Source organism: Girardinichthys multiradiatus, chromosome 3 (assembly GCF_021462225.1).
Source record: "Girardinichthys multiradiatus isolate DD_20200921_A chromosome 3, DD_fGirMul_XY1, whole genome shotgun sequence".
NCBI classification, from domain to species: domain Eukaryota; kingdom Metazoa; phylum Chordata; class Actinopteri; order Cyprinodontiformes; family Goodeidae; genus Girardinichthys; species Girardinichthys multiradiatus.
The window spans coordinates 13,275,093-13,300,910 of NC_061796.1; the positions used below are offsets into that span (position 1 = coordinate 13,275,093).

The 25,818-nt window shown below is 43.1% G+C and overlaps 1 long non-coding RNA gene across 1 annotated transcript; it reads left to right on the forward strand.

Annotated features, from left to right (window-relative positions):
• The first annotated feature begins 4,406 nt into the window (after positions 1–4,406).
• On the forward strand, positions 4,407–17,579 carry LOC124866381. Its single transcript, XR_007037792.1, has 4 exons — positions 4,407–4,872; positions 5,098–5,224; positions 5,363–5,495; positions 17,202–17,579. It is a non-coding gene; the product is annotated as an uncharacterized LOC124866381 (long non-coding RNA).
• Positions 17,580–25,818: the final 8,239 nt, after the last annotated feature.

Consider the following 25,818-nt stretch of genomic DNA (forward strand, 5'->3'; position numbering starts at 1 on the left):
ATGTAGACCCACCTTTCGTTGCAATGACAGCTGCAAGTCTTTTGGAGTCTCTACCACATTTGTACATCTAGAGACTGAAATGTTTGCCTTCTTTTTGCAAAATAGTTCAAACTCTAAATGGAGAGCATCTGTAAATGGAAATTGCTAGACTGACTGGGCCACTCTGATTCCTGGATATCCTTTTAAACCTTTGTAGCTCTGACTACAGGTCCTTCTCAAAATATTAGCATATTGTGATAAAGTTCATTATTTTCCATAATGTAATGATGAAAATTTAACATTCATATATTTTAGATTCATTGCACACTAACTGAAATATTTCAGGTCCTTTATTGTCTTAATACGGATGATTGTGGCATACAGCTCATGAAAACCCAAAATTCCTATCTCACAAAATTAGCATATTTCATACGACCAATAAAATAAGTGTTTTTAATACAAAAAACGTCAACCTTCAAATAATCATGTACAGTTATGCACTCAATACTTGGTCGGGAATCCTTTTGCAGAAATGACTGCTTCAATGCGGCGTTGCATGGAGGCAATCAGCCTGTGGCACTGCTGAGGTCTTATGGAGGCCCAGGATGCTTCGATAGCGGCCTTTAGCTCATCCAGAGTGTTGGGTCTTGAGTCTCTCAACGTTCTCTTCACAATATCCCACAGATTCTCTATGGGGTTCAGGTCAGGAGAGTTGGCAGGCCAATTGAGCACAGTGATACCATGGTCAGTAAACCATTTACCAGTGGTTTTGGCACTGTGAGCAGGTGCCAGGTCGTGCTGAAAAATGAAATCTTCATCTCCATAAAGCTTTTCAGCAGATGGAAGCATGAAGTGCTCCAAAATCTCCTGATAGCTAGCTGCATTGACCCTGCCCTTGATAAAACACAGTGGACCAACACCAGCAGCTGACACGGCACCCCAGACCATCACTGACTGTGGGTACTTGACACTGGACTTCTGGCATTTTGGCATTTCCTTTTCCCCAGTTTTCCTCCAGACTCTGGCACCTTGATTTCCGAATGACATGCAGAATTTGCTTTCATCCGAAAAAAGTACTTTGGACCACTGAGCAACAGTCCAGTGCTGCTTCTCTGTAGCCCAGGTCAGGCGCTTCTGCTGCTGTTTCTGGTTCAAAAGTGGCTTGACCTGGGGAATGCGGCACCTGTAGCCCATTTCCTGCACATGCCTGTGCACGGTGGCTCTGGATGTTTCTACTCCAGACTCAGTCCACTGCTTCCGCTGGTCCCCCAAGGTCTGGAATCGGCCCTTCTCCACAATCTTCCTCAGGGTCCGGTCACCTCTTCTCGTTGTGCAGCGTTTTCTGCCACACTTTTTCCTTCCCACAGACTTCCCACTGAGGAGCCTTGATACAGCACTCTGGTAACAGCCTATTCGTTCAGAAATTTCTTTCTGTGTCTCTCCCTCTTGCTTGAGGGTGTCAATAGTGGCCTTCTGGACAGCAGTCAGGTCGGCAGTCTTACCCATGATTGGGGTTTTGAGTGATGAACCAGGCTGGGAGTTTTAAAGGCCTCAGGAATCTTTTGCAGGTGTTTAGAGTTAACTCGTTGATTCAGATGATTAGGTTCATAGCTCGTTTAGAGACCCTTTTAATGCTATGCTAATTTTGTGAGATAGGAATTTTGGGTTTTCATGAGCTGTATGCCAAAATCATCCGTATTAAGACAATAAAAGACCTGAAATATTTCAGTTAGTGTGCAATGAATCTAAAATATATGAATGTTAAATTTTCATCATGACATTATGGAAAATAATGAACTTTATCACAATATGCTAATATTTTGAGAAGGACCTGTATGTTTTTGTAACTATAGTTCCTACTGTGAGATATCAGTAGTCGACCAATCGTGTCAGTCTATCAAAAATCATCTCAACTTACAGTATTTAACTAAATTTGTTGTTTATAGATATCTGAGGATCCAGTTGTGGATCCAAATGTAATCTCATTCTCATTCTGGTGCCCTGTATTAATCATTTCCCAATGATCGGTCCTTGTAAGATGTCGTCAGAAAGAAATCCCCCACATTTTTGCCACACCCAATTAATTTAACGTAAAATGGCCTATATTTGCGGTTTACAAACATTATATTGCTGGGATTGACATTTGTATGGACAAAAGTCTTTCTCTTAAGAAAATACAACGCACCAAGAACTTGTCTTCCCACAATTCTGATCTTCGGTAGATCCATCGTTTTCCCATTCAAATAAGTTTTTAGATCGACTTCGAGTCTCTCAAAAACAAGGCAGTTTCTATGTAAATCTATGAAATGACTATCCATTTCTACGATGTGAAATCTTTGTCAGCCTGATCTGTTGATAGATTTCAGAGTATCAGTCTCTTCACAATTTTAATTGCTAATTTGATTTTGAGAACAAATTTTCTGTCATCATTACACTTGATCTGTTTGCACTCAGCTACAAGGCTTGACTTGCCGCATGCTAAAAAACGAAGGATATAAAAATCTTGTTTCTCAGGAGTCCTTAGTATTAGTACAGTACAGACCAAACGTTTGGACACACCTTCTCATTCAAAGAGTTGTCTTTATTTTCATGACTATGAATATTGTAGCTTCACACTGAAGGCATCAAAACTATGAATTAACACATGTGGAATTATATACTGAACAAAAAAGTGTGAAACAACTGAAAATATGTCTTATATTCTAGGTTTTTCAAAGTAGCCACCTTTTGCTTTGATTACTGCTCCACACACTCTTGGCATTCTGTTGATGAGCTTCAAGAGGTAATCACCTGAAATGGTTTTCCAACAGTCTTGAAGGAGTTCCCAGAGATGCTTAGCACTTGTTGGCCCTTTTGCCTTCACTCTGCGGTCCACCTCACCCCAAACCATCTCAATTGGGTTCAGGTCCGGTGACTGTGGAGGCCAGGTCATCTGGCGCAGCACCCCATCACTCTCCTTCTTGGTCAAATAGCCCTTACACAACCTGGAGGTGTGTTTGGGGTCATTGTCCTGTTGAAAAATAAATGATGGTCCAACTAAACGCAAACCGGAGGGAATAGCATGCCGCTGCAAGATGCTGTGGTAGCCATGCTGGTTCAGTATGCCTTCAATTTTGAATAAATCCCCAACAGTGTCACCAGCAAAGCACCTCCACACCATCACACCTCCTCCTTCATGGTGGGAACCAGGCATGTAGAGTCCACCTGTTCACCTCTTCTGCGCCGCACAAAGACACGGTGGTTGGACCAAAGTTCTCAAACTTGGACTCATCAGACCAAAGCACCGATATCCACTGGTCTAATGTCCGTTCCTTGTGTTCTTTAGCCCAAACAAGTCTCTTCTGCTTGTTGCCTGTCCTCAGCAGTGGTTTCCTAGCAGCTATTTTACCATGAAGGCCTGATTCACACAGTCTCCTCTTAACAGTTGTTCTAGAGATGTGTCTGCTGCTAGAACTCTGTGTGGCATTGACCTGTTCTCTAATCTGAGCTGCTGTTAACCTGCGATTTCTGAGGCCGGTGACTCAGATGAACTTATCGTCCGCAGCAGAGGTGACTCTTGGTCTTCCTTTCCTGGGGCGGTCCTCATGTGAGCCAGTTTCTTTGTAGCACTTGATGGTTTTTGCGACTGCACTTGGGGACACTTTCAAAGTTTTCCCAATTGTTCGGACTGACTAACCTTCATTTCTTAAAGTAATGATGGCCACTCGTTTTTCTTTACTTAGCTGCTTTTTTCTTGTCATAATACAAATTCTAACAGTATATTCAGTAGGACTATCAGCTGTGTACTGTATCCACCTCCTGCACAACATAACTGATGGTCCCAACCCCATTTATAAGGCTTGAAATCCCACTTATTAAACCTGACAGGGCACACCTGTGAAGTGAAAACCATTTCGGGTGACTACCTCTTGAAGCTCATCAACAGAATGCCAAGAGTGTGCAGAGCAGTAATCAAAGCAAAAAGTTGCTACTTTGAAGAACCTAGAATATAAGACATATTTTCAGTTGTTTCACAGTTTTTTGTTCAGTATATAATTCCACATGTGTTAATTCATAGTTTTGATGCCTTCAGTGGGAAGCTACGATATTCATAGTAATGAAAATAAAGAAAACTCTTTGAATGAGAAGGTGTGTCCAAACCTTTGGTGTGTACTGTATATGTGTCTTGACCTGCTTGAGATGTTCCATATGGATTGGTTCCTATTGAGACATTTTTCAAGATATGAAATTGCAAAGCACTGGTCCCTGAAATGCAAAACTCTTGAAGATGTGGCTTATATATGTCCGGACGTCATAAAAAAGCTCTTTTTGGCTTTGATGTATAACGGTTTAAATTCGATTCTACTGGTCTGTCATTCATCACATGTTTTTTTTGTTTCCATGGCTACTGCTATGAATTATAGGCATGTTGAATATTTATAGGGCAGTAAGGTTTCTTTTTGTGGGGTCCAAAAATCCCTGGCAGCACCCCTGCTGTTAACAAAATGAACTCTGGAGATGTAGGTATTGTCAACTTCGGAGGATCGCGAAAGGTACACTGCAGAGCTAACTGGATTTAGATAGAGCTTCCAGACCCATTTCAAATAGCTGACGATCTGTGGGTTGACAGTTCTCAGAATTGGTCTCCAGTTTCGTATGGAGACTTTTAAAATTATCTCATTGACACGTCTGCACTTTACACAGCAGAAGCAATGAAGGCATACAAGTCATTAGAAGGCTATAACTTTTTCGTCTGTGGATTTTACCACAGCAATGATTGCATGAACGCAGTGTTCTTGTTGAAGTTTGCAATGATGCCATTGCATAAGACAAGAAAGGGCAGCATTTGGCGTGGGCCTGCCTGGACAAATTAAAAGACTACGTGGTGTCTGCACAGTGCACATGCAAAGCAGGGTAAGATGATTTAATATCTGATTTAAATTTATATGAAAATAATAGATAAAAGGCATATATTTTGGTGTTTTAATTATTGATTGAAATGTAGGCATTTAATATTGACTTTCAACACAAATGACTGTAAAAAATAAAAATTACACTACAGTGTTTACTCGTAATTACATTAACTGAGTAATACTTTCTGTATCATGCAACTTACTGTCTATTTGTTTATAAATGTAGGCTTGGGGAGGCTTGCTGTCACATTGCTGCAGTGTTGTTCAAGGTTGAGGCAGCTGTGAAGCTTGGACTCAACCATCAGTCCAAAACAAGCACAGCCTGTGTTAAGACCTGCTACTACAAAGGAAAGGTAAGAAAGGTTAGCTGTGTTTGTGTGTAATAATTTTAGTGATACCAGTATGATTCAAGGTTATTTTTTTATTCTAATGCCACAAAGTAGTAATAGCAGTGTAAATACATGAACTTTTTGTGTCAATGCTTTTTACAGGTTACAGCTAAACGTGTTGCAGACATGGACTTCAAGCCAAAACATGGTCAGGTGATGAATGCAAGAGGTGGGAATCCTGGCCAAGGAGGATTCTGACACAGACACTGCTTAAGAGGATGAGGATATGCCCCCAGTATGTCAATTACTAAAAGAAATAGGTTGTCAGTCAGTCAATCATTTTCTACCACGTAAGTCGCGGGGAAGCTGGTGCCTATCACCAGCAATCTATGGACGGGAGGCGGGGTACAACCTGGACCGGAGAAATAGGTTGTTTCATTCTGAAATATTCTATTTTAGCTAAATAGGATGTTATACGGAGTATAATAAGTCCAAAATACCTGTAAGTGTTTTTTTTTTTTTAGTTTGACAATGAACAGTCAGGGAAAGCTGATGATCCAGTGTCAGGATATCATCAAAGACACAGGACAGGCAGAGTGCGCTTTGTGGAAGCAACATCGGATTGGGCAAATAACATCAACAGTGGCCCAAGATGTTAAAACTCTGAGGGAATAAACAAGTCCAGTAAATTGTTTGAAGAAAATATTTAAGGATAGCCGAAAGGACATTTCTGGGCTGGCTTCCATAAGGTATGGTATGTCCAATGAACTAAAAGCCAAGACAAAATACAATAATTTGACATGTGAAATCCACAAAAACTTTGTGTTACCAGACTGTGTGGATGACACTTGTTCATTATTTGCTGCTTTACCCGACGGTGTTAGATAATGTACATGCCACGGTGAGGGTTTACTGGAAGTCAAATGTGCCGACTCACAGAAATGTGAAACAGTGGTAGTAGCAATCAAATCTGACAGGGACTTTTATCTGAATCAGGGATCCTTAACACTAAAAGAAAACCATCAATATCATACACAAATTCAGTGGCAGATGTACAGTGCCTTGCGAAAGTATTTGGCCCCCTTGAACATTTCAACCTTTTGCCACATTTCAGGCTTCAAACATAAAGATATAAAATTAAAATTTTTTGTGAAGAATCAACAACAAGTGGGACACAATCGTGAAAAGGAATGAAATTTATTGGATGTGTCAAACTTGTTTAACTCATAAAAAGCTGAAAAGTGGGGCGTGCAATATTATTTGGCCCCCTTGCGTGAATACTTTGTAGCGCCACCCTTTGCTGCAATTACAGCTGCAAGTCTCTTGGGGTATGTCTCTATCAGTTTTCAACATCGAGAGATTGAAATTCTTGCTCATTCTTCCTTGCAAAACAGATCGAGCTCAGTGAGGTTGGATGGAGAGCATTTGTGAACAGCAGTCTTCAGCTCTTTCCACAGATTCTTGATTGGATTCAAGTCTGGACTTTGACTTGGCCATTCCAACACCTGGATACGTTTATTTGTGAACCATTCCATTGTAGATTTGGCTTTATGTTTTGGATCATTGTCTTGTTGGAAGATAAATCTCCATCCCAGTCTCAGGTCTCTTGCAGACTCCAACAGGTTTTCTTCCAGAATGTTCCTGTATTTGGCCCCATCCATCTTCCCATCAATTTTGACCATCTTCTCTGTCCCTGCTGATGAAAAGCAGGCCTAAACCATGATGCTGCCACCACCATGTTTGACAGTGGGGATGGTGTGCTCAGGGTGATGAGCTGTGTTGCTTTTACGCCAAACATATCGTTTTGCATTGTGGCCAAACAGTTGGATTTTGGTTTCATCTGACCAGAGCACCTTGTTCCACATATTTGGTGTGTCTCCCAGGTGGCTTGTGGCAAACTTTAAACGAGACTTTTTATGGATATCTTTGAGAAATGGCTTTCTTCTTGCCACTCTTCCATAAAGGCCAGATTTGTGCAGTGTACGACTGATTGTTGTCCTATGGACAGACTCTCCCACCTCAGCTGTAGATCTCTGCAGTTCATCCAGAGTGATCATGGGCCTCTTGGCTGCATCTCTGATCAGTCTTCTCCTTGTTCGAGATGAAAGTTTAGAGGGACGGCCGGGTCTTGGTAGATTTGCAGTGGTCTGATACTCCTTCCATTTCAATATGATTGCTTGCACAGTGCTCCTTGGGATGTTTAAAGCTTGGGAAATCTTTGTGTTAAAGACGTTGAGCCACCTATGCTCATTGATCAAGATCAAAAGAACAAGATCTTGGGTAACAGCAGCTGAAATGGGGGGTGTACTTGAGGCACCAGAACAAGATATGCCTCCTGCGTGCATAGCAGAACCAGACCTTCCTAGAAACACCTGGCAATCGGCGTGAAGAAGCTGGAGAGTGTCACCGGAGAGGATCTGTTACCCAATGAAACCAAGTCTTGGAGAAATAAAGACAGTGGATGGATGGATGGATGGATGGATGGATGGATGGATGGATGGATGGATGGAAGCCAAATTTTAAACTCATGTCAACTCACATTGTGTGAAAAAAGTGCTTCATTTTAAAACAATTTAATGCTTCACTGACTATCTCTTTGATCCTGTTTATTTTTTATTGATAATTAGTATGTTGACACTTGAACTTTGTCAGGTTCACTGTGAATCAGATGACAGAATACATTAATGAATGGAACATCAATGGTAACATAAAAAAGCCGATAGCCCAACAGCCAATTAGCCCAGCCTGGCAAAGAAAAAGACTGCTTCAATAATAGCTCAAGCCCAACACCGACATCTACTGGTGAAATGTAATAATTCACCATGCAACTCAGGTTTGCCTTAGTGCTGAAACTGTGCATACACCCGTGTCAGTCAGTCATTATCTTTATCCAAGATTTTATCGGGCTTCAGGCAGGACACACAACACACATGTTGCTGCTAACTAGTAAGCATGTTAAACAGTTGACCTCACATGGCTGGGATGTGGGAGGAGAAACATCTAATCCAGACAGAAAGACCTGCTTAGTCAAGATTTTAGCCAGAGACTTAAAAAGTTTAAAATAAATTATCGACCTTCTATAGACTATCAATCTATAGTCTGCAGAGAGGTTGCAAATGATTCGAAGGATATTGATGTACAAAGGCATCGGTCAGGAGAAGGTTACAAAATATTACACAGCATTACCCGTACTCGTCGTCTTCCACTTCATCCGGGACTGGATCACGGGGGCAGCAGACTCAGCAGAGACACCCAGATGTTCCTCTCGCCAGACACCTCCTCCAGCTCCTCCGGAGGGAGCCCAAGGCGTTTCCAGGTCAGCCGAGAGACATAGTCCCTCCAGCGTGTCCTGGGCCGTTCCCTGGGCCTCCTCCTGGTTGGGATGTGCCTGGAACACCTCCTGAGGAAGGCATGCAGGAGGCATCCACTATAGATGCCCAATCCACCTCAATTGGCTCTTCTCGATGTGGAGGAGCAGCAACTCTACTCTGAGCTCCTCCCTGATGGCCAAGCTCCTCACCCTATCTCTAAGGGAGTGCCCCACCACCCTACAGAAGAGGCTCATTTGAGGTTCTTGTATCTGGGATCTCGTTCTTCCGGTCATGATGCAAAGTTCATGGCCATAGGTGAGGGTAGGAATGTACCTAGCAGAGGGTGTAGAGCTGGTCCGGTGTTCCACGGCAGGGACGAAAACCACACTGCTGTTCCTGCAACCGAGGTTGGACTATTGGCTGGACTCTTCCCTCCAATACCCTGGCATAGGCCTTGCCAGGGAGGCTGAGGAGTTTGATCCCCCTATAGCTGGGAAACACCCTCCGATCACCTTTCTCATGAAGGAGGACCACCACCCCAGTCTGCCAGTCCAGAGACACTGTACCCGATCGCCACGCAACGTTGAAGAGGCGTGTCAACCATGACAGCCCCACAACATCCAGAGATTTCAGGTACTCAGGGCGGATCTCATCCACTCCCGAAGCCCTGCCACCATGGAGCTTTCTAACCACCACATTGACTTCAGCCTGGGTGATGAAAGAGTCCAACCCTGAGTCCCCAGCCTCTGCCTCCACCAGGGAATGCGTGATGGCAGGATTGAGGAGATCCTCGAAGTACTCCTTCCACTGCCCAATAATGTCCCCAATCGAGGTCAGCAGCTCCTCGCCCCCACTGTAAACAGTGTTGGCGAAGCACTACTTCCCCCTCCTGAGGCGCCGGATGGTTTGCCAGAATAGCTTAGAGGCCAACCTGTAGTCCTTCTCCATGGCCTCGCCGAACTCCTTCCAGGCCCGAGGTTTGCCTCTGCCACAGCCCGGGCCATTGCATGCTTGGCCTCACGGTACCCATCAGCCGCCTCAAGAGTCCCACAAGCCGACCACAGCCGATAGGACTCTTTCTTCAGCTTTACAGCATCCCTTACTGTCAGGGTCCACCACCGGGTTCAGGAATTGCAGCCGTGACAGGCACCGCAGACCTTACGGTCACAGCTACGGGCGGCAGCATCGACAATAGATGCGTTGAACATGGTCCACTCGGACTCTATGTCTCCATCATCCCCCGGAACCTGGCCAAAGCTCTACCAGAGGTGGGATTTGAATACATCCCTGGCTGTGGGCTCCGCCAGATGTTCCCAGCAGACACTCACTATACGCTTGGGCCTGCCAAGTCTGTTCAGCTTTCTCCTCTTCCAGCAGATCCAACTCACCACCCAGTTGTGATCAGTGGACAGCTCAGCCCCTCTCCTCACCCGAGTGTCCAAAACATGCGGCCGCAGGTCTGAAGACACAACAACAAAGTTGATCATTGACCTCCGGCCTCGGTTGTCCTGGTGCCAAGTGCACTGATGAACGGCTTTATGCTTGAACATGGTGTTCCTTATGGACAATCCGTGACTAGCACAGAAGTCCAATAATGAAACACCACTTGGTTTCAGATTGGAAGGCCATTCCCCCCGATCAAATAAGCATGAATAAACATCCCCTTTTTCCACCAAAAGCCCTGGGATTTAAAAAGTAACAAAACCCCAAATGGTTTTTTTTTTTTGCAGATAGACTGTATCATTTGGGCCTTAAGTGCTGTCTTTATGTTACTGTGCAAAGGTTTATGTAAATTGTTTGTTTCAGCAATATTTGGCCTAAAACCATTTTAGTGCTGCCCTGCTTGGGTTAGATGGTGGCTAATGCAGTTGAATTTTCCTATTGGTTAAAACAGTATAGCTTGTCTACGTCACAGCACGCCGTTCGGGCATATAACCATCTCACTCAGACACACGTGACGAGTCAAGAATTGGAATTGCGAGCATTGCAAGAATTGATCAATAGTGTTTTTCAGGTTAGCATTTTATTGCCTTTTAGTCAGCATACCTTTTTAATTTAGGTACTTAGACTATTTTGTCATATCAAATATCATAGTAATTAGCTTTAATGTTGTAGTAACTGTCTCTTACGACTGTAAATGTTCAAAAGGTGGAATGTTAATCTGATTTACATATCTTGATAAATTTATGAGGCTTGTGATAATCTAATAGCTAGCCTGAAAGAGGAGCTGATTAACTGGAAATTAAGATTAAGCAGGTCTACTATGCAATGAAAGAATGTGACAAAGGTCCGCCTTCTCAATGATTGGCCATGGAGGACTCCTGTCAACAGATTAAGGAACTGGAAGCTACCTCCAAGCTTCCTGCTAAAGTTGCTGGACCTTGATAATCTAAAAAGCCTTCACTTACTTGCCCTGACTGAATCCTCTCTGCAAAACATTTAGTGGTGAAACTGCTTTAGAGCTAAACTAGGCCCATTGCATTCTGGCGCTGAGGCCAAATGCAAATCATTCTCCTGGGCTTGTGATGGGTGATTCAATGTTTGCATAAAAAGGAGCAACTTTGCAGAAAGGCCAGACATAAGGCTGTCCTGAATTACCAGAATAATCAGGATAAAATTGTAAGGGATTACAGTGCTGAGAATTTTAAATTCACAAATTCACTATGTTTGTTTCTGGTCCTGACTTTGAGTCAGGGCCAGATTAACACTTCACTGTACCCTGGGCAACAATATTCAAGGACCCCATCATCACGACCCCAGGATCACCATAATTTCGCAAAATACGAAATAAATTACCATAATATACAGTAAATATACTCAATATTTCAAATTCTAGCTGTCATCAAGTGTATTTTAATGTACAAATGTCAAAATGCTCATTGAACTACAAATACACTACTATGTCCTTTTGTCAAGGACACTCACTCACATATGATGCTATGAAAACATGAAAGCATCAGTATAATCTGGTAAAATTGACCCACTACATTGAGAGAGAGGGAAGTGTCATCCAATTTTTAAAAAATAAGCAACCACCTTCAAACCATTCAATTTTTATTTAATAACACTTATCCCCAATACAAATGGCAAAATGCACAATTTCAATCCTAAATAATGGGGAAACGCATGTTTAAATTTGAATGCTTTCAATTGGCAAACACATCTTACACTGGCTTTTTTCTGGACTTTGACTGTGCAAACTGGTGTATAATATCTTCATAATCAAGGCCACTAACAAGTTCATGTTCGATGGCCAAGAAAGAAAGCGCAGAGAGCCGTGTCTGTGACATTGTGGTCCTCAGCTCATTTTTAACCCGTTTCAAAACAGAAAATGACATCTCACCCTCACAGTTAGACACAGGCAAGGTTAAAAACAGTCTTAGTGCAACATAAACATTGGAAATGTTGTCTTAAGTCCATGTCTCTCAAGAGCTTTCAGCAGCTGTACCGGTGAAGTTTCATTCTGCACAAAGTGCTTGAACTGAATAAGTTCGTCTGACAAGGAAGTATCCAGATCTGTCGGATAAGTGGAGCTCAGCTTGGCAGCTCTTTCACGCACATCACGCACATCACAGTCCCCCCCAAATAAAACCCCAAAGAGGTCACACACGTGTGTAGGCTTCGATGCGCTAAGTCTGTCAATGATGATATAATATGTTTCAACCTTAAATCTCTGACTACTCTCAGTAAAAGCTACTTCACTGTCATCAGCAGACACCTCTGCAAATCTCTTTCTTTTTCTCACACGTTGAATGTCAAACTGGTACTTTTGTGTAGCACTGACAGCGCGTGCTGATTCTTCAAGCTCTGAAAACTGTTCTTGTAGAGTGCCAACATATGAAAGCAGTGAGCGCAAACGGCCAAGAGCCGTAGCTCAATCCATATTGCTTTTTTGGAGTTGGTCACTTGTTGCCTTAAATCTATGCAGTACCTGGTCCCACAACATAGTCATTATTACTGTCTCCAGTTTATAAAGTTTTCTGACCAAAGCAGCAGCTTCAAGTTTGGTTTGTGTTTTCTCATCACAATCTGAAAATATTTTGCATAATATATCTCTAATTGCCCTGTAATTTTCATTGAGACATTTGTGGAGTCTGCTCTGCAATTCCATTGAGTGGTGCTGAGGGATTTAACCGTGTATTTAATGTAATGTTTGCTGTTATGTAGAACTGTATTCCAGCGATGTGTTGGTGCACTGCAAAATGTATACAGAGACTGCAGCAGTTCAAAAAAAGATTTAACCTCCTCACAGCAATTTTCAACGCAGTTAACACCTACGAGGTTCAGCGAATGGGCAGCACATGAATTAGTGGGTTTTGTTTTTTCAAGTGCGCCTGGAGCCCGCTGTATTTGCCAGACATGTTGCTAGCATTATCATAACTTTGGCCACGACAGTTTGACAAGTCTAACCCCAAGCCTCGCACCATTTCAATCACAGATTCAGCTAGGCTTACACCTGTGTGGTTGTGAATGGGCTCAAACCTGATGAATCTTTCCACTACTCTGCCATCTGCATTGACAAAACGAAAAACTAATGTGAGCTGATCTACGTGTGCTAAATCTGGTGTTGAATCAACGATTACAGAGAAGTATTTCGCATGTCTGATTTCCTCTGCTATCACTTGCCTCAGTTTTGTCACCCATTAATGAAATAAATTCTTTGCACACAGTTGATGACAGGTAAGATGGCTTACCTCTACTCTTATTGCCATGCTTCGCAGGTTGCTCCTTTAAAAAGGGGTCAAACTCCACGATCAGTTCAAGCAGCCCCAAATAGTTCCCATTGTGCGCGGAGCCCAGCAGTTTGTTGTTGCCTCGAAATGGCAGTCCTCTCGCTCCCAAAAATTTAATAACAGCAACCACACGTCTAAGGACTTCTTTCCAGTACTGCTGTTCGGTCTCACACTGTCGGGCAAGACAAGTGTCCATTCTGCATGCGTATTTAGACCTGTGCAATAAAGACAACATGTTTTGTTTATGTTCTGGACTCTTTTCGTGATCCCTAACCCTCTCTGAATGTTTCCAATCACAGAATCCGCTGATAAATGCATGCTGACAGGAGTTTGCAGGCATAGCAATAAAGAGATCCAGTTGAAGGGGAGTAAAGCAGTAATTCCCTTGGCACAATTTGATTGTTTTGGAGCTGGCAATGAAGCAAATCGGTGGTCAGGGAGCGTGTCCTACTACCAAGTCCGGACTCCCTCACTGATGCAGGATATTTGGCAGCCCGGTTCTGGAAAGCTGCAGGCCCTCGGTAAATCGCCTCTTCCTGGAACCGCTCCGTAATGGCCCTCCACAGTGCAGGATCCCCAGGGAGTAAAGGCGTTGAGATGCAGGACTGCTCCTAGACTCGACGAGCGGCTCAGGTGGCGGTAAGACTGGAGACCCGCCATCACCGCTTCCCTCAATGGCGACCATTGATTCTTCCCCTTCTGCTGCGAGTGCGACACTCGCAGCAGAATCTGGGTCACTGTTTGAAGATGCTGCCGGCTCTTCGTTCTACGGGCGGTAAATGTAAGTTAGCGCCGGCGGTGAAGAAAGGTCCTGGCTAGCTGAGTTGTTCTCGTTGACAGAAGCTGACTTAACAAAACAGTCGGGAGTGAAGACATTTTTTATTTCTATTTTCGGTATATACTTTAAATTTTCTGCATTTCTGATGTCCTTCTCCTTTTTTAATTTCCGTTTCGCACTCCCACTTAGCTTCTTCTCCATGTCTGAACTTCTTGAGTTGTATAGCGGCGCTTGACGTCACGCAGCCCGTTCAGTGCACATTGATCAGCTTCACCTTTGACCCGCCTCATGCATGCAGACTGACTAATGAGGAGAGGGTCTCAACTCGCGCTCACTGTCACAGGCAGCATCTCTCTATGCAGCGCAAGGGCTCCGGCGGAAAGTTTAACATCAAGCGGGAGATAACCAGACATTTTGCTTGTGCCCTCACTAACCTGGGCCCTTTAGAGGTTTTGCTCTCTTATTTTCTGCATGATTTTGTGGTGCTTTCTGTCCTCATGCCGTGGTCTCATTCAGGAGAGAGGAACTTCTGAACATCAGACAGTCTTCTCTCTGCATTTTTTCACCATCATTCACTGACGAAAGCTTCACGGAGATCTTGGTCAGGGGAGCGGCAGCTCTCTATGGGCTTTACTGTCGGATACCACGGAGAGGGAAGACAGTCTGCGTGCTGGTGAAGCTCCGACAGCGGGGACTACGGGCACCCCTGCCTTCAATCCACCTGGCAAATGTACATTTACTGGCCAACAAGATGTTCAAACTACTTTACCTCACCTGTAAAAACACCCTCTGCTTTACCAAAACCTGGTTGAGTGAGAATAGCCCAGACTGTGCACTTCTGATACTGAGCTTTGAGCTGTTCAGAGCGGTGGACTTGTTGTTGGGGAAAAAGCGAGGAGGCTGAATCTGCTTTTATATAAAACGAAGGTTGGTGTAGAGACATCAAAGTGTTGAAGAAGACATGTAGTCCTGACCTGGAGTCATTTCTCTTAAACTGTAAACCACTTTATTCACCGAGGGAGTACTCGTTTGTACTGGTTGGCGCTTGCATATCTCCTCAAGGCTCCACTTCAGATGCTGAAAAACAACTGGCTGAGCTGATAACAGACGTGGAGAAAAAAACTTCCAGATTCTCTCATCATTGTTCTTGGGGATCTAACAGTGCAAAAACACTCTTTACCACTGCTATACAACTTTAAAGAATGCATATCATGCTGTCACCAAGACTGCTTTGGGACTTTCTGACCACTCTCTGTTCCACCTCATCCCAACCTACAGGCAGAAATTAAAAGCTTCCAAACCTGTGGTTCGAACTGTTAGAAAGTGGACTGATGAGTCAAAGCAGATGTTACAGGCAGATGTTACAGGCCTGCTTTCGCTGCACAGATTGGACTGTTTTTAAAGCTTCAGCCACTGATTTCAACCAACTTACTGAGGTGGTGAAATCATATATCAGTTTCTGTGAGGACATGTGTGCAGACTAAGACCTTCTGCACATACATTAACAATAAACCTTGGTTCAGTTCACATTTGAGGCAGCTGCGCAGGGATAAGGAAGAGGCTCACAGCAGTGGGGACTGGGCCCTAAGCAGGCCAGGAACAAACTGATCAAGGAGATCAAAGCAGTGAAGAGAAGCTACAGTTAGAAGCTAAAGAAAAGCTTCTCATATCGAGACGCTTCTGCTGTTTGGAAGGGTTTGAAAAACCTGACTGCCTACAGGAGCCATTCCCCCAACCCTGAGCAGAATCCTCGCCTGCCAAATCAGCTGAATGGCTTCTACTGCAGGTATGAAAAGCAGCAGTTCACACCTCAACCCAACTCCTCCACATCCCATTCAGACAAACATTCTCAATTCTCATCAACTAACCACTTCCCTACCTGCACTAAGGATCTCAGAGGAAGATGTAAATAGGATCTTTCAATGCCTGAAAACAAAGAAGGCCACAGGACCTGATAATGTCTCCCCATCATCCCTGAGAGCCCGAGCCGACCAACTGGCACACATCTTCACTGAGATCTTCAACAAGTCACTGGAGCTGTTTAAGGTTCCCTCCTGCTTCAAAGGCTCCAAGATCATCCCAGTACCCAAGAAACCCACCATCACAGGATTAAATGGCTACAGGCCTGTCACCTTGACGTCAGTGGTCATTAAATCCTTTGAGTGACTGGTGTTGAAGCACCCGAAGGACATCACAGGCCCCCTGCTGGACCCTATGCAGTTTGCTTACCAGACAAACATGTCGGCAGATGATGCAGTCAACTTGGGATCACATTTCATCCTGCAACACCTCGACCACCCAGGGATGTACGCCAGAATCCTGTTTGTGGACTTCAGCTCAGCCTACAACACCGACCCAGACATCCTCCACCAGAAGCTCATCCAGCTCAAAGTCCCGGCCTCCACCTGTCAGTGGATCACCAGCTTCCTTAAACACCGGCAGCAGCAGGTGAGGCTGGGGAGCATCTTCTCCTGCACAAGAACCACCAGCACTAGTGCCCCCCAGGGATGTGTTCTCTCCCCACTACTCTTCTCCCTCTACATAAATTGACTGCACCTCAGTGGACCCCTCTGTGAAACTCCTGAAGTTTTCTAGATGACACTACTGTAATTGGATTGATCCAGGACAGTGATGAGTATACTTTAATTTGGTGCTCAGTCGACTTCTTTGTGAATCGACAGATAAATACCACACCTTTTTGCAATACAGCAAAAATTGTTTATCTGCTTATTTAAATAGTTCCATTTATACTCTGTGTATTTCATTTTACAATGCTTTTGTCACAGGCTTTTTGTGCATGTGAAAACTCAGCATGCTTCTGAAGCACAAAGGACAACATGATTTGTAACTTTAGTATTTGTAGGAACTTGACCGTCTGAAAGGTTTCAACTGCAGCTCAAAATTGAATTTGAATGGCTGCATTTGTGTGTGTCTGTTTCTTTTGTAACAGTGAATTCAAGTTTTCTTTAACATCATTACAACCAACAATGATAAAAGTGGGAAATCTTCAAGATCTGCACCCTATTCCAACAAAATTCTAACAAAACACCTACATCTACCTGCTGATATTGGTGTCATTGGTGTCACGCCATCATAAGTCTGCAGCCACCGTCATTTCTAACTGTAAGGGAAGCCAATACATGTGGGAAATAACACTAACTAGGCCTTCATTTTTGCAGGGGCCCTTCAACTTCTACCCAAAACAGAGCTCAGACTGCTGAGAGGCCGTGGCAATCGTTACGAAATCCTACACTGGGAGCTTACTGGCGAGTGGTCTATATGGAACAAGGCAACAACAGAACTGGGTAGTTACGTGATGATTAGAGGTTATGCAGCCAAAATGAAAAAAACAAGACCTAAAGGTATAAGTGGTTTAATTCATTAAATGAAGAAACAAAAACAACAATCATTTTCAACAACCAAATTAACTATTGTTCTTGTACTCAAATCTACTGTATTTTCAGGTAACACTCAAGTGTGGAGATTACAAAATATATAACTTGCACAATATGCAGCTCTTATGCTGTTTGTGAAATGTACAATATGATTGTTTCTCAAAGGGAGATTGTAATAAAAATATGCTAACTGTTATGATTTGTGGGTGTTTTTGTTGGTTTTATTCACAGTTAAGGTTTTGAATCGTTCTTCTGTTTGTTTTCCTGGTCATGCTTTAGTTTTTGTATTCATGTTTTGCTTAGTTGTGTATTTGGATTGGGCTTCTGGTTATGCTTTGGTTTCATGTTTTTCTAGTAGATTTCTGTTTGTATCCTTGAAGTTCTGTTTTGCCCCTGTCATGTTGTGTTCTGTCTGTTAATTATCTTTATCCGGTTCACCTGCTCCAAGCTAATCTGTCTCCTTGCTCCACCTGGTTTACTCTCCATATATACACTCCTGTTTAGTTATTCATCGCAGAAACATTTTTCAAACCATGTCTTGTCTTCTGGATCATGCTCATGTGTTTTATGCCAAACCTATCTTGCCACTCTGCCCATGTCTGCTTTTGCCTGTCTTGCCTGCCCGTTTATTGTTTCCATTTTTTTTTCTTCTGCCTCATCTGTGAGTGAATTTTAGTTGATTAAATATTTTTTCACTTACCATCACGCTGCCTGCTCATCTGCATTCTAGGGTCCTATCTTGCAACCCCTAACACTAACAAATTATTTTAAAAGTAAATAATTTTAAAATCAAAATTTCTTCTATAAAAGGAACTTAATTGCTAAATGTTACTATTTTTAAGTTGGTATTTTTGTGTTTTAGTCATTCAAATTCAGTTGTATTCCTCAATAACAAGATGATAACAAGGCGACTTGGTGAGAGGTGAACACAAGACAAATGGAAGCTTTATTTCTGACTACAACACTTTTTGAAGTCACAAACATAAAACAGCAACCTTATTGAAAATAAGGTTTCAAAAAATCTGTCCACATTCTAAATCAAATCATCAATAAAATGTTCGCTCTTCAGAACAGTACAGCTCTCTGAGTAAATGTTGCTTCTTGGCTCATTTTTCCCCCAGGTTCTCATTGTATCTGTTAACAGTAATGAGATTGTTTAACTTCCTTGTACATTGTATTGCAGCTTGAGTTTCTGGAAGGTTTTGTATAGCCTAAGTGCCTTTTTAAAGAGCTCTACGCAGGTAGACATAATTGTAAAAGTCACCACTTTGATATGGGTGAGTTTATATGGGCAACAACACAAACAAAAAAGTTATGTTAGTTACACTCGCAATGTATTATAATACAAATTATTTGTATAACTTTATTTATAAAGCAGCTTTTAAGATAACCCCCCCCCCCCCCCCCCCCACCACCCACACACACACACACACACACACAAGTTCTTCACAGCAAACCTTTAAATTAAAGACTGAGATAACACAAGGTAAAATAGACTTGAGAAACATTTTTCTAGGTCCATCCATCCATTTTCTATACCCACTTCTTCCGTACCGGGTCGCAGCGGAGCTGGTCCCTATCTCCAGCAGTATGCGGACGAGAAGCAGGGTACACAATAGTTTCTAGTTGTGAAATAAAAAGGATGTTCTCATTTTCTCAAACTGGGAGAAATGATTAGAAAATGTTTTCCTAAATGAAACAAACCATGAAATATCCACAGCAACAGGTGAAATGCCGTCCGGTTGATATATGGATTCATATGGTCCAATGTTGTTCATGATGCATAAAAGAGTATGATGGAGTTTGGCCTCCATTATAATCAATTTACCAACTTTAGGTACCCACAGAAAATACAAGCAGCCGTTTCTTAAATTATGTGACCACCATGTAAAGACTAAACAGTCTGCATTGACTCATATGTGCTTACTGCTGATGCTGCCCAACAATTGTAGTTGTGTCGCCCCCTGATGGCCTGGTTCACAGTGACAACATCTACCACAGCTGTCACCAGATACAGAACAGTAGCACAGTAGTTGAAACACAATGACTGAAGGAGACAAAAAAAACAAAAACAAAGTGGAACAGATGTCAGCTGAAGTATTGAACCAGACTGTGTGTGTTGGTGCATGAGGGTTTCCAGTGTTGTCCAGGTGATCTGCGGTATCCTGTTGTGGGCTCCGGAGAGATAAATCACGAACAGACATATGGTTATAATTTAAAGCAGGATGGCCACAAAAATCACCCAGCAAAGAGCTGAGAAGTGGAAATAATCAGTTGCCACCAACCAGGATCCAGACCAACATGCCATTCAGCTACAGAGAGTAGAGATGAAACACTAAAAACCTTAACAGGGATTCATCACAAATAGTCTGTGTTATTTATTAATGTCCAAGTGCTGTCCTATTGACTTCCTCCCTCTCAGCTTATTTAAATGGTGGTTGTGAGTGACAAAATATCCTTCCCTATGAAACAAACACTACCCTTCCCTTTTCCCCACAAAACTTTCCTGCTGGATGTTTCATATCACCGAAAGATTTGTTTTCTTTGTCTTTTTGAATACAAGTTTTATTTTGCAATGAAATCACAAACATGCTTCAGTTATATAACAGTTATCCCTCTGTTTGGCTTTTAATTACCTAATGTAACAAGATTCTGCTTTTGACTTTATTTCAACTCAGACGGCCTCATCCTTGGAAACACTTTCTGTTTGTGGCAGCCAGCCAGACTGTATTTAGAGAAAAGCTGCCCAGGATTTGTTCTTCCAGCTAAAATGAAGAGGAAGAGAGATAATGGGGGACAGAAAGGAGGGAAACTTGATTTGCTTGCTGTTTTTGGTTGACTATTCCCATAGAAACATAGCTTTTAATTTTTTATGGTTTTGTTCAAGGGGGTTATGGTTGAAATGTATTTCCCTTTGAATTATATTCATAAACTTAAAATCGTTTCTTCACTGAGATCCGTGTATGCAAACTGTAGCACCATTCTGAGTGTCTAATCATATAAGATATTTTAGATAGGAAAGTACTTTGCTCTTTTATTACATGAATAAAACATTCAAAACTAATTCGGACTCGTCAGAGAGCGCCTGGTGGCTGAGTTGCTCCTCGCGGGACCTGGCCAGACCTGCTGGGAACGTCTGCCGGAGCCCTCAGCCAGGGATGTATTTAACTCCCACCTCCGGGAGAGCTTTGACCAGATTCCGGGGGTAGGTTAGAGACATAGAGTCCGAGTGGACCATGTTCAACGCATCTATTGTCGATGCTGCTATGTAAGTGGCCGTAAGGTCTGCGGTGCCTGTCACAGCGGCAATCCTCGAACTTGGTGGTAGACACCGGGAGTAAGGGATGCTGTCAAGGTGAAGAAAGAGTCCTATCGGCTGTGGTTGGCTTGTGGGACTCTTAAGGCGGCTGACGGGTACCATGAGGCCAAGCATGCCATGGCCCGGGCTGTGGCAGAGGCAAACCTTGGGCCTGGAAGGAGTTCGGCTAGGCCATGGAGAATGACTACAGGTTGGCCTCTAAGCTATTCTGGCAAACCGTACGGCACCTAAGGAGGGGGAAGCAGTGCTTCGCAAACACTGTTTACAGTGGGGGTGAGGAGCTGCTGACCTCGATTGGGGACATTATTGGGCAGTGGAAGGAGTACTTCGAGGATCTCCTCAATCCTGCCGTCACGCATTCCCTGGTGGAAGCAAGGGCTGGGGACTCAAGGTTGGACTCTTTCACCACCCAGGCTGAAGTCACTGTGGTGGTTAAAAAGCTCCATGGTGGCAGGGCTTCGGGGGTGGATGAGATCCGGCCTGAGAACCTCAAGTCTCTGGGTCATCTGGGGTTGTCATGGTTGAAACGCCGCTTCAACATTGCGTGGCGGTCGGATACAGTGCCTCTGGACTGGCAAACCGGGGTGGCGGTCCCCCTTCATGAGAAAAAAAAAAAAAAAAAAAAGAAGGGTGACCGGAGAGTGTGTTCCAACTATGGGGGATCATGCTCCTCAGCCTCCCTGGTAAGGCCTATGCCAGGGTACTGAAGAGGAGAGTCCGGCCGATAATCGAACCTCGGCTTCAGGAGGAGCAGTGTGGTTTTTGTACCGGCCGTGGAACACTGGACCAGCTCTACACCCTCTGCAGGGTACTCGAGGATTCATGGGAGTTTGCCCAACCAGTCCACTTGTCTTTTGGTGACCTGGAGAAGGCATTTGACCGTGTCCCCCGTGGTTCCCTGTGGGGGGTGCTCCAGGAGTACGGAGTCAGAGGCCCTTTATTAGAGGCAATCCGGTCTCTGTACAAGCGGAGCAGGAGTTTGGTCATCGTTGCTGGCACAAAGTCCGACCTGTTCGCGGTGGATGTTGGACTCCGGCAGGATTTATAGGTGCAGCCAAGGGCCAGAGGGGGTTTGGTTTGGGGACCAGTGGATTTTGTCTCTTCTTTTTGCAGATGATGTGGTCCTGCTGGCCCCCTCTAGAAGACCTACAGCCTGCACTGAGTGTGATGCGGCTGGGATGAAGATCAGCTCCTTCAAATCCGAGGCCATAGTTCTCGACCGGTAAAGGGTGGCTTGTCCTCTTCATGTTGGAGGGGAGTCCCTGCCTCAAGTGGAGGAGTTCTTGTTCACGAGTGAGGGGAGAATGGAGTGGGAGATCGATAGACGGATCGGTGTGGCTGCCGCAATAACGGGGACGCTGTGGTGAAGAGAAAGCTTAGCCAAAAAGTGAAGCTCTTGATTTATTTGTTGGTCTACGTTCCTACCCTCACCTATGGCCGTGAACTTTGGGTCATGACCGAAAGAACGAGATCCCGGATACAAGTGGCTGAAATGGGCTTCCTCTGTAGGGTGGCCGGGCACTCCCTTAGAAATAGGGTAAGGAGCTCAGCCATCCGGGAGGGACTCGGAGTAGAGCCGCTGCTCCTCCACATCGAGAGGAGCCAATTGTGGTGGCTCAGGCATCTATACTGGATGCCTCCTGGACGCCTTCCTCGGGAGGTGTTCCAGACATGCTGCACTGGCAGGAGGCCCAGGGAACGGCCCACAATGGAGGGACTATGTCTCTCGGCTGGCCTGTGTTGGGACCCACATCCATGGATTTCAACATTAAACTCCGGTACGAACTCTTCTGGAACTTTTAAAAATAAATTGCATTAACCTACATCCGGCACAGCTTAGGAATCGGGGGTAATAGCGGACTTCCCATGATGCCACTGTCTGAATAAGAGCACCCCCTCTCCAACAAGCTGACCTCTTTCCACACGGCCTCTAGTGGGACCGGTCAGGGGAGGCCCAGTGGGCTGATGTCTCTTTGCTGGCAAACATACATAAACTCTTCAACTGGATCCAAGGAAGCCATACGATCATCAATCATATGCAAAGATAAGTACAAATGAAATACTGTCTGTGTATCCAGTATTTTCATTCATGAACGGGGAAATTAAGGTGTAAGAGTTGCTTCCTTTTTCCTCTGAGGCCTGTGAAGCAAATTGTCCCAGAGAAGTTCCCTACAGCGACGCGGTCTCTACGAAGCCGAGCGGAGCGGTCTCTCAGTCTGGAAGGAAGACAACAGAGACCCCATCACCTTGCAGTGGTGTTGGCGGACAACGAGCCGTTCTTCATCCACAGCTGGAGGTTAGCGGGAAGCTAACCCTTTTGTTCACTGAACGAACGCACCTTCTGATCGGGAGAAGCTGAAGAGGTTGGCGGGAAGCTAATTCTTTGTTCACTGTGGATACCTTCTTCAAACTTCATCGTCTTTTGGACAACATTCCTCACCACAGTTCAGAGGTTAGGTTTGGACAGATTAACAGTTAGGATGAAATGATCTAAACGTTTTTCATTTTATGAAGTTTCGTTTGTGTGAAACTTGGCTATTTTAGTACTAGCAGGCTATCTGCAGCACACGTGCCCTGTTTTGTGTACTTTGTATGTGTTTAAAATTAAGACAAACTTTATTTAAAGGGTGATTTTAAACAGAACATTGATCATAACGCGCCGTCCGCGCTTATGCATTTTAACCCTTTTATTAACCGAGGTATTTTAAAGGTATGTGTTGATTCTGGTGCTAAGCTATTAGCTTCTTTGTTAGCTTAACTGCTAACAGCTAAGGACATGTGCTTGCTGCCAAATAATATTTACCCAGACAGGTTTACTTTTCAATCCAGTGAATAATAGTTCCTAAACATTATTTCACTAAAATTGATAACTAAGTAAACACCATTAAGCCCCATTTCTCCAGAAAGATTTGGCTCTTTCCAAAATATTCCCTTAATAATATTTCTTCAAATATTATTTCAATAAGTAAAGGCAGCTAATGAAACACTGTTGAGAATTAGTCATCCAGAAGGCTGGTTCCATTCAGCAGATCATTATTTAAAACATTATTTTATTAAAATAATATTTTATCTGATCTTGCATTGTGAATGGTTGTCTAGAGGTATGCTGATTATTGTCTTAGTTAGTTCCAATACTAACTTCACGTCACTTCCAGATTCTTCAAGATAATCCTTGGTTCTCAAACATAAACATTGCATGGTAATGTTGCATCACTCTTTTGGTCAGGGTTTTCAATCATCTTTAATCAACTTGTTTATATTGTACATAGCCCATTAGTCTTGATTATTCTTTAATTCTGCTTGGTAGTTTAGTTGGATTGTTTTAGCATAGTCAAGAGTTTGTTGATTGAAATATGTTTGACTTTGAGTTGTCTTATTTTCATTAATAAATTCTTGTACTTTAAGAAATTGTGTGAATTCATTCCATGTGTGTGCAAAGTTTATGCTGTTCAATAATGTCAGAGCTCGTCTCACACCTTTCTATTTTGTCCTAATACCATCGGCTTACTGGGCTGGTATTCACAGGACAACCCTTAACAGACCAAAATATTATTTGATAAAATATTAAAATATTAATATAAATATTAAATAATATTCTCAGATTCATAATTCCAACACCTGGAAACGCCTTGGGCTTCCTCCGGAGGAGGTGGAGGAAGTTTCTGGGGAGAGGGACATCTGGGTGTCTCTACTGAGTCTGCTTTCCCCGTGATCCAGTCCCAGATGAAGGGGAAGACGCTGAGTATGACGAATACGAGTACGAGTACAAGTTCTTACTTTGGAAACGTCATTTTTCCATCTGTCTTCTGAATGAAGATTGTGGTTACCTTGTTTTGATATGAAAAAGAATAGTAAGTAGGCAGAATGGCTTAGTATACCAATACACACTACTGTGGCAACAAGCAGGTATGGACAACAAGTTTACAAGTATAGAGAAGTCAATTATAAGGGAGAAAACCACAGTTAGTAATACACATCATTATCCTGTAATAAACAATATCCAACATGTGAACACAATCACCCAGTACCAACCACGCCTTCAACACTGTGATTACGCTTGCAGATGACACCACAGTGGTAGTGGTCATTAATAATAATAATTAGACATGCTACAGGCAGGAAGTCCAATATCTGGCGAACTGGTATGCAGACCACGACTTGGTACTTTACACAACCAGTCATCATAGACTGGTTGTGTAACTCAACTTTTCTTGAAGTAGACATAGCTGTTCATGTACTCGGTCAAAGGTGTTGGATTTACTTAAAAAGCCTCTGCAGGAATAAACTGCAGTTTTATAATCTTAAAAGTGAAAAGTTAAGATGGGACTGATCTGTTTTAGGTTATTCAGATATTGAAAAGACCATAATTGGCCAAGAAATAAATCTTGTGGAAATATTAAGTTTCAAGTCTGAGATAGAACCATCTTTCGGAATTACGTTGGCTCTACCGACGAAATAATTTCCTGCATCCAACTGATTTTTTTTCAGAAGTAAAAAAATCAGAAAGGTGGCCTATAAAATCAAGAAATCAGACTTTTATCCATTGTTTAGTTTGGAATCAACATCAACGAACATCAAATTGATATTTTTGTGTGTTGTGTGTTTTAGAGAGATGCTTACTGAAGTGTAGTTTGATCCATTACACTGGCTTTAGACCTTTATCTTTTCTTTTGTTTACAACCATTTCCTCCTTCAATTTTATCTCTGCACATTAAGGTCATGTTTAGGTTTAGTAATCTGCTTTCCTTCAGTACAAGATTATAATTTGACATCTAGCTCAGCAGCATTTTGACAGTTTGGACTCTATTAAATTTTTTAAATGTCCCTACATGTAGCAGTCTGTCAATGAACCATTTTGTGTACATTTATTATCCCCTCCTGGTTTTGTCTTGTTTTACAAATGTGTCTCCTAAACTGGGCAAAGCTGGGTTTTTCGTGCATAATTTGACAGATTTTCAGTAAAATATTTTGGTCAAAATAGGTCATTAGAAGTAACGATATTAATGTTTATTGCAGTGTAAACAATCTACAAATGCTAATGTAAACAAAAAAGCAGCTTACAGAAACAAATTTAAAAACTGT